The sequence below is a fragment of the Triticum urartu genome, chromosome 5A, assembly GCF_056163025.1.
Source record: "Triticum urartu cultivar PI428250 chromosome 5A, HENAU_Tu73, whole genome shotgun sequence".
NCBI lineage: Eukaryota > Viridiplantae > Streptophyta > Magnoliopsida > Poales > Poaceae > Triticum > Triticum urartu.
This window is the reverse complement of record NC_141877.1, coordinates 622538016-622551907: the sequence shown is the minus strand read 5'-3', so window position 1 is coordinate 622551907 and position 13892 is coordinate 622538016. Positions and strand designations below refer to the sequence as shown.

Genomic DNA, 13892 nt, shown 5'->3' with positions numbered 1-13892 from the left:
CTTCTCCGGTGAGCTTGCGCGACGGCGACAGGGAGAGCTAGGCGGAGCGAGGCGAGGGACTAGAGGTTCCAACAATTGGTATCAGAGCCACGGTCAGCTCAGGGCGCGCCGGCGATGTCAATCGTCCCGTACGCCGGCGGAGCGGGCGGGTCGATGCAGCATGCGGTGCCACTGCTCACCGGCGACAACTACACGGCGTGGTCGATCAAGGTGGAGGCGAACCTTGATGCGGCCGGGCTGTGGGAGGCGGTGGTGGTGCCAGAGGACGTGGCGGCCGCCGTCATCGCCAAGAAGGACAAGCCCGCGCGCGCTTACCTGCTCGGTGCACTCGCCGAGGACCTGCTTCTGCAGGTGGCGGCGAAGAAGAACGCCGCGGAGGTGTGGGCTGCCCTGAAGGCGCGCTTCGTCGGCGCGGACCGCATGCGCGCGGCGTGGCTCGGCACGCTCCGGGGGGGAGTTCGAGCTCCTGCGCATGGCGAGCGACGAGTCACTGGACGCGTTCGCAGGGAAGATCAGTGGGATGGCGGCGCGTTTTGCAGGACTCGGAGTGACGCTGGAGGACGCGGCAATGGTGAAGAAGCTGCTGGACTATGTTCCCGATCACCTGTACGCGGCGGTGGCGGGGATGGAGCAGTTCTGCGATCTCTCGACGCTGCTCTTCGATGACGCGCTCGGGCGCCTGAAGGCGTTCGACGAGCGGCTGCGAGGGCGTGGACAGGCAAGCGGCGACCGGGCGGACGGTGAGCAGCTCATGCTCACCGCAGCACAGTGGCGTGCGCGCGAGCGGCGTCGGGGCGGTGCACGCGGTGAAGACGACGCGACGGCGCGGCGAGCACGGCATCAGGCGGCGGGGACAACCGTCACGGGAAGTGCTACAAGTGCGGCGTCAGAGGACACATCAAGCATGAGTGCCCACTGCTGCGGAAGGAGCCGGCCGCGGGGCCTGTGCTGATGGCGGACGCCAACGTCGAGGACGCTGGGCTGCTCTGAGCCGCGGCATAGGGCGCGAATGTTAGGAAATAAGCCGCGGCGAGGCGTCGAACGAGCCGGGTGCGTGTATGGGCGCGCCCCGGGCGAGTTGGACGCGTCGGGACCGTGGCGACTAGGGCGTGCATAGGGTGCACGGGCGTGTCCGTGCACCAGGGTGTGTGTGTGGGCTTCTGTTGGCGAGCCGTAGGTGGCCTGGTCAGGCATGAGCCGTTGGAGCTGGCCGTGTGACGCGGGTGTCGGGCGCAGCGTGGGCGCGGTCAGTGCGCGGAGAGCGCGGGGAGGATCAGGGGTGAGTGGAGGCGTGGGTGCGTGCCCGGTGCACCGGCTCGCGGTATAAAGCCACCTAATGGCATTGTAACAGGAGGACACGGGCGAGTTCGTGCTCGAGAAATCAAAAGGGGGCGTTTGTGCGCCGAAAAATCTCTGTGTCCACCACTTCTCTGAATCTCTTTGAACTTTTTCCCTTTCTTCTCCGGTGAGCTTGCGCGACGGCGACAGGGAGAGCTAGGCGGAGCGAGGCGAGGGACTGGAGGTTCCAACAGGGACAGTACGAGCTCCAAGGATCTGCTCTTCGTCGCCGTCGTGCAGCCTTCGCTGACCAACACCGGGGACATCGACATGCGCCTCGCAGGTGAGGGGTGCCGCCACTTCGTCGGCGTCCGCCCCTGGTACTGCGGGACCGACTGCACCGTCAACCGCGCCGGCACCGCCGTTGCTCGCATAGAAAGCTCCGGGGGTTCCTCTTCTGGCCGACCAAGTATGACGTTCGTGTCAGCGCGGGCGTCGACCATGCCTTCATCCTCGGGCTCACCATGATTCTCGAGGGATACGTCTCGACGACGCTAAACAAGAGAGGTCACGCGTCCTTGAGAGGTCACGAGCTAGAAATAATAAAACTTATAAGTACTGAATTGTTGCAATTTTCATGTATTTTTTTCCCGTGCAAGATGTTTTGCTCCAGCTTCCCAATCAGTTTGCCAAAGAGATGGATAAGTTTACACAGTGTTTGATCTAGTTTATTAGTTACATATTAAACAGTTTTAACTCATGATGCCAAACACCTATGACAGGGGCGAATCCACGTAGAAGGTTGTGGGGGCGAATACCCCCACTCGTTTTTTTGGCCCACTTGCACCCAGCCTAGAGCCTTGCCCCTGCTCAGCCCAAGATATTTGCCCCCGCTCACTTTCTTATTACTCTGTCATCTAAAGCCCATCTGCCAATGCGTGAAAAAGGCAGCAGCAGAGCAGCCCATCTAGAGAGAATACAGCTAGCCGCTAAAGAAAAAACTTCTCAAATCGCTAGAAACGTACGTGTGGGATTAGCAGAAAGCTTTATCAATCTTGTCCGTCCAACTTTATGTCCAGGTGGATTGGTAAGAGTAAGCGGTGTTTCAATCCTAAATGGCATGATCTGCATCGTAATTTGCTAGACTACATCGAGGTAGAGGACGAGGCATATTGCTCGTGTTGCTATTTGTTAAACTCTTCCATGCTAAAAGCGTCGTGGGATGAAACGGAAATTTGTTCAAGCTTATATTTTTATCTGTCAATGTTTACATTCACTCTATATTTAAACATGATTTGTGTTCTCAGCTTGAAGGCAAGAAATTAGGAGGTGCCAGCTAAAAGGAACGACATATTCATATTTATCAAGTTATTGTACCTCAAGTGGTTAGTTCACTTTTATCTTGGCAATGAACTTGTCATAGTTATGTGTGATGACATTATCTTGTAAGGAACTATATGATTTTGCTTCTTACACACTATATGTATGATTTGTGTGGTTGGTTTTATAAATTATCTAGCCATTAGTTACATATACATGTTTGTAGAAAAAAAATCATATACCTCTTTGCCCCCTCTCATTTTTTATCCTGGCTCCGCCCCTGACCTATGAATATGATAGAGTCCACAATATTGTGCATGAAAAACACACATAATAGTGATGAACACTGGTTGTCAGTACAAGTTATGTATGGTGTTCTTGCAGACATTAGCTAACAGGGCACTTCAATATAGCATGACAGAGTACCCTCCCCTCTGCGTGCACTATGCCTAAAGGCATGCACTGAATGCTGCTTGAATGTGAGGTTCAGGCGCCCGGGTCAAAGATTTGCCTTGTCGGTCACCCAGTGGTGCACTTTTCGGTGCAATGCTGGAGACCCCATGGAATAGGTGCCTTGATTGACCACCAAATATCAGAATGTCATCAGATTCAAGCTTAATCTTTGAAGCCTTGTCTTCATCTCTGACATCGCCATACGAGAACTCTATAGTGTCGTCCAATGAAAAGGAAACAACAGCAATCCCTTGGCAAGGCTAGATTTCTCTTCATGTCTGTCCTGTCACGTGACACAAATCAATTAGGCCCAGCAGCACTCGTGAAACAAGAGAACATGAGGGCCTAACTTCCCGCTAGTGGTGTAGAAATTAACAATTCAGATACCCGGTGACATCAGAGGAAATTCTACAGCAGGATGGGTAGCTCCCCCGCCTCTCTATTTCAAGAATTCGTGGGGAGCTTCAGTGGCATCTTTCATGAACTTAAGCAATCCTTCTGGTATCTTTGGTGGTTGAGCATTATCAAAAGGTCTTATATGCCCATATGAGCATGAATCTGGTCCCTGTTCTTCCCTAAGCACATCATCCGTAGACTTAACTTAGCACCTCCTCTGTACCCAGGTTGATAAAATCCTCCTGGGCCAACACCGATATCCTGACAATGGTTGAATCAATGATTTTCAAACCAACCTAGTTTCATCTCCCAAATTATGCAAAGATAATTTTTCATACTTCATCAACATGTATCAAGTATCTCAAAGCACAAAGGCTGCACAACCATCATGGATTATTGCCCTTGTGCACAACAATCATGACATTTATTTAAAAACAAAACAATTTATTGGATTTATTTTACGGGCAGCATTATTGAATGTTGAAACCCTTCACTTACATGTAACAGTTGAGGTAACTTCCAAGACATAGATTTATAGGGTAAACATACTAATAAGACACGAGGGGATTAGCAACATGACCAATGAAGAACACTACACCGGTGATGTCTTCTCGAATAAGGAAGAGGAAAGGGTGATTAGCGACGAAATCCATCCTTGAGGGTTGTGACTGATGTACTATCACAACACCAGTTGCTGCTGCTGCCTTAGTTCCTTCTTCATCAACTTCGACAAACGTTTTGTGGAAAACAGATGCAATGAATAGGCCCATGAGAGAATTCACCATCTCTGAAAGACTGGCCTGCATACTGAATGGCAACTGAAGACCCAAACCCTTGAGCAAATTGGATGCTTCAAATCCAAAAGATATCTTGAACTTTGGGAGCATGAACTGTCCGACTTCAACCATCTCTGTTGGGATATGGTTCTCGATGAACTCCGGTTCAGTAATTAACCTTTTCGACAAGCTCGAGAGACCATCATGTGCTTCACGAAGAAGAATGTACATGAAGAACTGCCTTTTGTCCCCCACCATGCTGGTATGGAAGCTTAAGTATCTTCAAGCCATCAGAAGATGAAAGGTACTGTTTACTTGTACTAGACATGAATGGTATAAGAACTATGAGGGACGGGGTGACGCGGGCGACGCCGCAGGCGATGACGGGGGTGACCTCTCCCACCGGGGATCGGCAGGTTGGAGGCCGTTTCTGGGCGTTATGCGACGACGCCGGTGATACGTCTCCAACGTATCTATAATTTTTGATTGCTCCATGCTATATCATCTACTGTTTTGGACATTATTGGGCTTTATTATCCACTTTTATATTATTTTCGGGGCTAACATATTAACCGGAGGCCCAGCACATAATTGCTGTTTTTTTTGCCTATTTTACGGTTTCAAAGAAAAGGAATATCAAACGGAGTCCAAACGGAATGAAACCTTCGGGAACGTGATTTTCTCAATGAACAAGACCTAGGAGACTTGGACCCTACGTCAAGACACAAAAGAGGAGGCCATGAGGTAGGGGGCGTGCCTACCCCCCCAGGCGCGCCCTCCACCCTCATGGGCCCCCTGTTGCTCCACCGACGTACTCCTTCCTCCTATATATACCTACGTACCCCCAAACGAACAGATACGGAGCCAAAACCCTAATTCCACTGCCACAACTTTCTGTATCCACGAGATCCCATCTTGGGGCCTGTTCCGGAGCTCCGCCGGAGGGGGCATCGATCACGGAGGGCTTCTACATCATCACCATAGCCCCTCCGATGAAGTGTGAGAAGTTTACCTCAGACCTACGGGTCCATAGTTATTAGCTATATGGCTTCTTCTCTCTTTTTGGATCTCAATACAATGTTCTCCCCCTCTCTTGAGGAGAACTATTTGATGTAATCTTCTTTTTGTGGTGTGTTTGTTGAGACCGATGAATTGTGGGTTTATGATCAAGTCTATCTATGAACAATATTTGAATCTTCTCTGAATTCTTTTATGTATGATTGGTTATCTTTGCAAGTCTCTTCGAATTATCAGTTTGGTTTGGCCTACTAGATTGATCTTTCTTGCAATGGGAGAAGTGCTTAGCTTTGGGTTCAATCTTGCAGTGTCCTTTCCCAGTGACAGTAGGGGCATCAAGGCACGTATTGTATTGTTGCCATCGAGGATAACAAGATGGGGTTTTCATCATATTGCATGAGTTTATCCATCTACATCATGTCATCTTGCTTAAGGTGTTACTCTATTTTCATTAACTTAATACTCTAGATGCATGCTGGATAGCGGTCGATGAGTGGAGTAATAGTAGTAGATGCAGGCAGGAGTCGGTCTACTTGTCTTGGACGTGATGCCTATATACATGATCATGCCTAGATATTCTCATAACTATGCTCAATTCTGTCAATTGCTCAACAGTAATTTGTTCACCCACCGTAGAATACTTATGCTCTTGAGAGAAGCCACTAGTGAAACCTATGGCCCCCGGGTCTATCTTCATCATATTAATCTACCAATACTTTGTTATTTACTTTGCTTTTATTTTACTTTGCATCTTTATCATAAAAAATACCAAAAAATTATCTTATCATATCTATCAGATCTCACTCTCATAAGTGGCAGTGTAGGGATGGACAACCCCTTATCGCGTTGGTTGCGAGGATTTATTTGTTTTGTGCAGGTACGAGGGACTCGCGCGTAGCCTCCTACTGGATTGATACCTTGGCTCTCAAAAACTGAGGGAAATAATTACGCTACTCTGCTGCATCATCCCTTCCTCTTCGGGGAAAAACCAACGCAGTGCTCAAGAGGTAGCAAGAAGGATTTCTGGCGCCGTTGCCGGGGAGTCTACACAAAAGTTAATATACCAAGTACCCATCACAATCCCTATCTCCCGCATTACATTATTTGCCATTTGCCTCTCGTTTTCCTCTCCCCCACTTCACCCTTGCCGTTTTATTCGCCCTCTCTCTCTCTCTGTCTTCCCTATCTTTCTCTATTTGCCTCTTTTTGCCCGCTTGCTTTTTGTTTGCTTGTGTGTTAGTTTGCTTGCTTGTCACGATGGCTCAAGATAACACTAAATTGTGTGACTTTACCAATACCAACAACAATGATTTTATTAGCACTTCGATTGCTCCTCTTACCGATGCTGAATCTTGTGAAATTAATACTACTTTGCTGAATCTTGTCATGAAAGATCCGTTTTCCGTCCTTCCTTGTGAAGATGCCGCTACCCATCTCAATAGCTTCGTTGATTTGTGTGATATGCAAAAGAAGAAAGATGTGGATAATGATATTGTTAAATTGAAGCTATTTCCTTTCTCGCTTAGAGATCGTGCTAAAGCATGGTTTTCGTCTTTGCCAAAAAATAGTATTGATTCATGGAATAAGTGCAAAGATGCTTTTATCTCTAAGTATTTTCCTCCCGCTAAGATCATCTCCCTTAGAAACGATATTATGAATTTTAAGCAACTTGATCATGAACATGTTGCACAAGCTTGGGAGAGGATGAAATTAATGATACGTAATTGCCCTACTCATGGTTTGAATTTATGGATGATTATACAAATTTTTTATGCCGGATTGAATTTTGCTTCTAGAAATCTTTTAGATTCGGCCGTGGGAGGCACTTTTATGGAAATCACTTTAGGAGAAGCTACTAAACTCTTAGATAATATTATGGTTAATTATTCTCAATAGCATACTGAAAGATCTACTAATAAAAAGGTGCATGCGATAGAAGAAATTAATGTTTTGAGTGGAAAGATGGATGAACTTATGAAATTATTTGCTTATAAAAGTGTTTCTTATGATCCTAATGATATGCCCTTGTATACTTTGATTGAGAATAATAATGAAACTATGGATGTGAATTTTGTTGGTAGGAACAATTTTGGTAACAACGCGTATAGAGGAAATTTCAATCCTAGGTCTTATCCTAGTAATCCCTCTAATAATTATGGTAATTCCTACAACAATTCTTATGGAAATTATAATAAGATGCCCTACGATTTTGAATCTAATATTATAGAATTTATTACATCGCAAACGAATTTTAATGCTTTGATTGAACAAAAATTTCTTAAGATTGATGAGTTGGCTAGGAACATTGATAGAATTGCTCTTGATGTTGATTCTTTGAAACTTAGATCTATTCCACCTAAGCATGATATCAATGAGTCTCTCAAAGCCATGAGAATTTTCATTGATGAGTGCAAAGAAAGAACCGCTAGGATGCGTGCTAAAAAAGATGCCTTTATAAGAGCGTGCTCCTCTAGTTCCTATGAAAATAAAGATGAAGATCTAAAAGTTATTGATGCGTCCCCTATTAAATCTTTGTTTTGCAACATGAATCTTAATAATGATGGGACAAAATATGATTCACCTTTACCTAGAAGACGTTCCAAGAATTCGGAGTTTTTAGATCTTGATCCGAAAATTGATGAAAGTGGGATCGAAGAAATTAAAACCCTAGATGTTGCTAAACCCACTATCTTGGATTTCAAGGAATTTAATTATGAAAATTGCTCTTTGATTGATTGTATTTCCTTGTTGCAATCCGTGCTAAATTCTCCTCATGCTTATAGTCAAAATAAAGCGTTCACTAAACATATCGTTGATGCCTTGATGCAATCTTATGAAGAAAAACTTGAATTGGAAGTTTCTATCCCTAGAAAACTTTATGATGAGTGGGAACCAACTATTAAAATTAAGATTAAAGATCATGAATTCTATGCTTTATGTGATTTGGGTGCTAGTGTTTCCATGATTCCAAAGACTTTGTGTGATTTGTTAGGTTTCCGTGATTTTGATGATTGCTCTCTAAACTTGCACCTTGCGGATTCCACTATTAAGAAACCTATGGGAAGAATTAATTATGTTCTCATTGTTGCAAATAGGAACTATGTGCCTGTAGATTTTATTGTTCTTGACATAGATTGCAATCCTTCATGTCCTATTATTCTTGGTAGACCTTTCCTTAGAAAGATTGGTGCAATTATTGATATGAAGGAAGGAAATATTAGATTCCAATTTCCGTTAAGGAAAGGCATGGAACACTTTCCTAGAAATAAAATTAAATTAACTTATGAATCTATTATGAGAGCCACTTATGGATTGCCTACCAAAGATGGCAATACCTAGATCTATCTTTGCTTTTTATGCCTAGCTAGGGGCGTCAAACGATAGCGCTTATTGGGAGGCAACCCAATTTTATTTTTATTCCTTGCTTTTTTGCTCCTTTTTAGTAATAAATAATTTATCTATCCTCTGTTTAGGTTGTGTTTTTTGTGTTTAATTAGTGTTTGTGCCAAGTAGAACCGTTGGGAAGACTTGGGGAAAGTCTTGTTAATCTTGCTGTAAAAAACAGAAACTTTAGTGCTCACGAGAACTGCTGCCATTTTTATTTGGAAAGTGCTATTTAGTTAATTATTTTTGAATATTATTAATAGATAAATTCCTCACTTCCAGAAATTTATTTTAGAATTTTTGGGGTTCCAGATCTTGCGCTAGCTACAGATTACTACAGACTGTTCTGTTTTTGATAGATTCTGTTTTTCATGTGTTGTTTGCTTATTTTGATGAATCTATGGCTAGTAAAATAGTTTATAAACCATAGAGAAGTTGGAATACAGTAGGTTTAACACCAATATAAATAAACAATGAGTTCATTACAGTACCTTGAAGTGGTCTATTGTTTTCTTTCGCTAACGGAGCTCACGAGATTTTCTACTTTAAGTTTTGTGTTGTGAAGTTTTCAAGTTTTGGGTAAAGATTTGATGGATTATGGAACAAGGAGTAGCAAGAGACTAAGCTTTTGGATGCCCATGGCACCCCCAATATAATCTAAGGACACCTAAAAGCCAAATCTTGGGGATGCCCCGGAAGGCATCCCCTCTTTCGTCTACTTCTATCGGCAACTTTACTTGGAGCTATATTTTTATTCACCACATGATATGTGTTTTGCTTGGAGCGTCTTGCATTATTTGAGTCTTTATTTGTTAGTTTACCACAATCATCCTTGCTGTACACACCTTTTTAGAGAGCCATACTGATTTGGAATTTATTAGAACACTCTATGTGCTTCGCTTATATCAATTGAGTTATATAGTTTTGCTCTAGTACTTCACTTATATCTTTTAGAGCTCGGTGGTGGATTTGTTTCATAGAAACTATTGATCTCTCATGCTTCACTTAGATTATTTTGAGAGTATTAAATAGCATGGTAATTTGCTTTAAAAATCCTTATATGCTAGGTATATAAGATTAATAATAAAATTCTCTTATGAGTGTGTTGAATAATATGAGAAGTTTGATGCTTGATAATTGTTTTGAGATATGAAGATGGTGATATTAAAGTTGTGCTAGTTGAGTAGTTGTGAATTTGAGAAATACTTGTGTTAAAGTTTGAGATTCCTGTAGCATGCACGTATGGTGAACCATTATGTGATGAAGTTAGAGCATGATTTATTTATTTATTGTTCCTTATGAGTGGCGGTCGGGGACGAGCGATGGTCTTTTACTACCAATATATCCCCCTAGGAGCATGCGCGTAATACTTTGGTTTGATAACTTATAGATTTTTGCAATAAGTATATGAGTTCTTTATGACTAATGTTGAGTCCATGGATCATGCACACTCTCACCCTTCCACCATTGCTAGCCTCTATAATACCGTGCACCTTTCGCCGGTATCATACACCCACCATATACCTTCCTCAAAACAGCCACCGTACCTACCTATTATGGCATTTCCATAGCCATTATGAGATATATTGCCACGCAACTTTCCACCGTTCCGTTTATGATGACACACTCCATCATTGTCATATTGCTTAGCATGATCATGTAGTTGACATCGTATTTGTGGCAAAGCCGCCGTTCATAATTCTTTCATACATGTCATTCATGAGTCATTGCATATCCCGGTACACCGCCGGAGGCATTCATATAGAGTCATATTTTGGTCTAAGTATCGAGTTGTAATTGTTGAGTTGTAAGAAAATAAAAGTGTGATGATCATCATTATTAGAGCATTGTCCCAAGTGAGGAAAGGATGATGGGGACTATGATTCCCCCACAAGTCGGGATGAGACTCCGGACAAAAAAAAGAGGGAAAGATAAGAGGCCAAAAAAAAGAGAAAGGGCGCAAATAAAAAATGAGAGAAAAAGAGAGAAGGGGCAATGCTACTATCCTTTTACCACACTTGTGCTTCAAATTAGCACCATGATATTCATAGTAGAGAGTCTTTCATTTCATCACTTTCATATACTAGTGGGAATTTTTCATTATAGAACTTGGCTTGTATATTCCAATGATGGGCTTCCTCAAATTGGCCTAGGTCTTCGTGATCAACCAAGTTGGATGCACACCCACTTAGTTTCTTTTGTTGAGCTTTCATATACTTATAGCTCTAGTGCATTCGTTGCATGGCAATCCCTACTCACTCACATTTATATCTATTGATGGGCATCTCCATAGCCCATTGATACGCCTAGTTGATGTGAGACTATCTTCCCCCTTTTTGTCTTCTCCACAACCACCATTCTATTCCACCTATAGCGCTCTATCCATGGCTCACGCTCATGTATTGCATGAAGATTGAAAAAGTGTTGAGAATGTCAAAAGTATGAAACAATTGCTTGGCTTGTCATCGTGGTTGTGCATGATTTAAATACTTTGTGTGGTGAAGATAGAGCATAGCCAGACTATATGATTTTGTAGGGATAACTTTCTTTGGCCATGTTATTTTGAGAAGACATGATTGCTTTATTAGTATGCTTGAAGTATTATTATTTTTATGTCAATATGAACTTTTATCTTGAATCTTTTGGAACTGACAATTAACAAGAATTACATTAAAATTATGCCAAGTAGCACTCCGCATCAAAAATTCTGTTTTTATCATTTACCTACTCGAGGACGACTAGGAATTAAGCTTGGGGATGCTTGATACGTCTCCAACGTATCTATAATTTTTGATTGCTCCATGTTATATTATCTACTATTTTGGACATTATTGGGCTTTATTATCCACTTTTATATTATTTTTGGGGCTAACCTATTAACAAGAGGCCCAACCCAGAATTGCAAGGTTTTTTTTGCCTATTTTAGGGTTTTGAAGAAAAGGATTATCAAACGGAGTCCAAACGGAATGAAACCTTCGGGAACGTGATTTTCTCAACGAACAAGACCCAGGAGACTTGGACCCTACGTCAAGACACAAAAGAGGAGGCCCCGAGGCAGGGGGCGTGCCTACCCCCCCCCCCCCAGGCGCGCCCTCCACCCTCATGGGCCCCCTGTTGCTCCACCGACGTACTCCTTCCTCCTATATATACCTACGTACCCCCAAACGATCAGATACGGAGCCAAAACCCTAATTCCACCGCCACAACTTTCTATGTCCACGAGATCCCATCTTGGGGCCTATTCCGGAGCTCCGCCGGAGGGGGCATCGATCACGGAGGGCTTCTACATCATCACCATAGCCCCTCCGATGAAGTGTGAGCAGTTTACCTCAGACCTACGGGTCCATAGTTATTAGCTAGATGGCTTCTTCTCTCTTTTTGGATCTCAATACAATGTTCTCCCCCTCTCTTGAGGAGAACTATTTGATGTAATCTTCTTTTTGCGGTGTGTTTGTTGAGACCGATGAATTGTGGGTTTATGATCAAGTCTATCTATGAACAATATTTGAATCTTCTCTGAATTCTTTTATGTATGATTGGTTATCTTTGCAAGTCTCTTTGAATTATCAGTTTGGTTTGGCCTACTAGATTGATCTTTCTTGCAATGGGAGAAGTGCTTAGCTTTGGGTTCAATCTTGCAGTGTCCTTTCCCAGTGACAGTAGGGGCATCAAGGCACGTATTGTATTGTTGCCATCGAGGATAACAAGATGGGGTTTTCATCATATTGCATGAGTTTATCCATCTACATCATGTCATCTTGCTTAAGGCATTACTCTGTTTTCATCAACTTAATACTCTAGATGCATGCTGGATAGCAGTCGATGAGTGGAGTAATAGTAGTAGATGCAGGCATGAGTCGGTCTACTTGTCTTGGACGTGATGCCTATATACATGATCATGCCTAGATATTCTCATAATTATGCTCAATTCTGTAAATTGGTCAACAGTAATTTGTTCACCCACTGTAGAATACTTATGCTCTTGAGAGAAGCCACTAGTGAAACCTATGGCCCCCCGGGTCTATCTTCATCATATTAATCTACCAATACTTTGTTATTTACTTTGCTTTTATTTTACTTTGCATCTTTATCATAAAAAATACCAAAAATATTATCTTATCATATCTATCAGATCTTACTCTCGTAAGTGGCCGTGTAGGGATTGACAACCCCTTATCCTGTTGGTTGCGAGGATTTATTTGTTTTGTGCAGGTACGAGGGCCTCACGCGTATCCTCCTACTGGATTGATACCTTGGTTCTCAAAAAATGAGGGAAATACTTATGCTACTCTGCTGCATCTTCCCTTCCTCTTCGGGGAAAAACCAACGCAGTGCTCAAGAGATAGCAGCCGGCGATGCGGAAGATGAGGACGGGGACTCCGGCGGCAAAGAGTCTCAGACAAGCTCGCCGACGCCGTCCGATGCGATCCGCGAGGCATTCCGAGTGGGTTACTCTGAGAAGGATGTGGCGAGGCTTGTAGATTTGGCGATTCCCCTTGATGATCCGGCACGGCAGGGACTTGAAGACGATGCCGTTGAGGTTGTCCGTCGGGTTGTTCATCAGCGCACGTCGGCGATGGCGATCCGGCCATGGCGAGGGCCTCTTCCAAAGGTATGTCTCCCTACGAGTCCCTTGTGATCGCTGCTGAGAAGAAGCTCCTAGACCGGGTGGTGGCCATGGCCAGCAAGTAGCCGGACAAGTCACCGGAGCCCAAAGAGTCAGAGACCCAGGGCTCCTTCCAGCCGGCCAAAGAGACAAAGAAGATTCCCTTGGACCCAGAGCACCCGGAAAGGCATGCTATCATAGGGGCCAATCTTGACAGCAAATAGGAAAGCGAGCTCATCGATTTCCTCCATGAGAATTGGCACATCTTTGCATGGTCTCCCAAAGACATGTCGGGTGTTCCAACGGATTTCGCCGAGCACAAGCTACATGTCAGATCAGATGCCAAGCCAGTCAAACAACCCCTCCGCCGACTGTTGGAGGAGAAGAGAAGAATTTTTGGTGAAGAGATAACCCGGCTTCTAGCAGCCGGCTTCATTATGGAAGTATTTTTTCCAGAGTGGCTTGCCAACCCAGTCCTTGTACTGAAGAAGAACAACAAATGGCACATGTTTATTGACTATACCAGCCTCAACAAAGCTTGCCCAAAAGATACGTTTGCTTTGCCTCGGATTGACCAAGTGATAGACTCCACAGTGGGATGCGAGGTGTTGAGTTTTTTGGATGCTTATTCAGGCTACCTGCAGATAAAGTTGAACCTGGTA

At 44.0% G+C, this 13892-nt stretch overlaps 2 pseudogenes; one reads left to right on the top strand and one right to left on the bottom strand.

Annotated features, from left to right (window-relative positions):
* Positions 1–472: 472 nt before the first annotated feature.
* LOC147973459 (uncharacterized) lies at positions 473–990 on the top strand (annotated as a pseudogene).
* Positions 991–3995: 3005 nt separating this feature from the next.
* On the bottom strand, positions 3996–4551 carry LOC125507544 (serpin-Z7 pseudogene; annotated as a pseudogene).
* Between the last annotated feature and the right edge of the window lie 9341 nt (positions 4552–13892).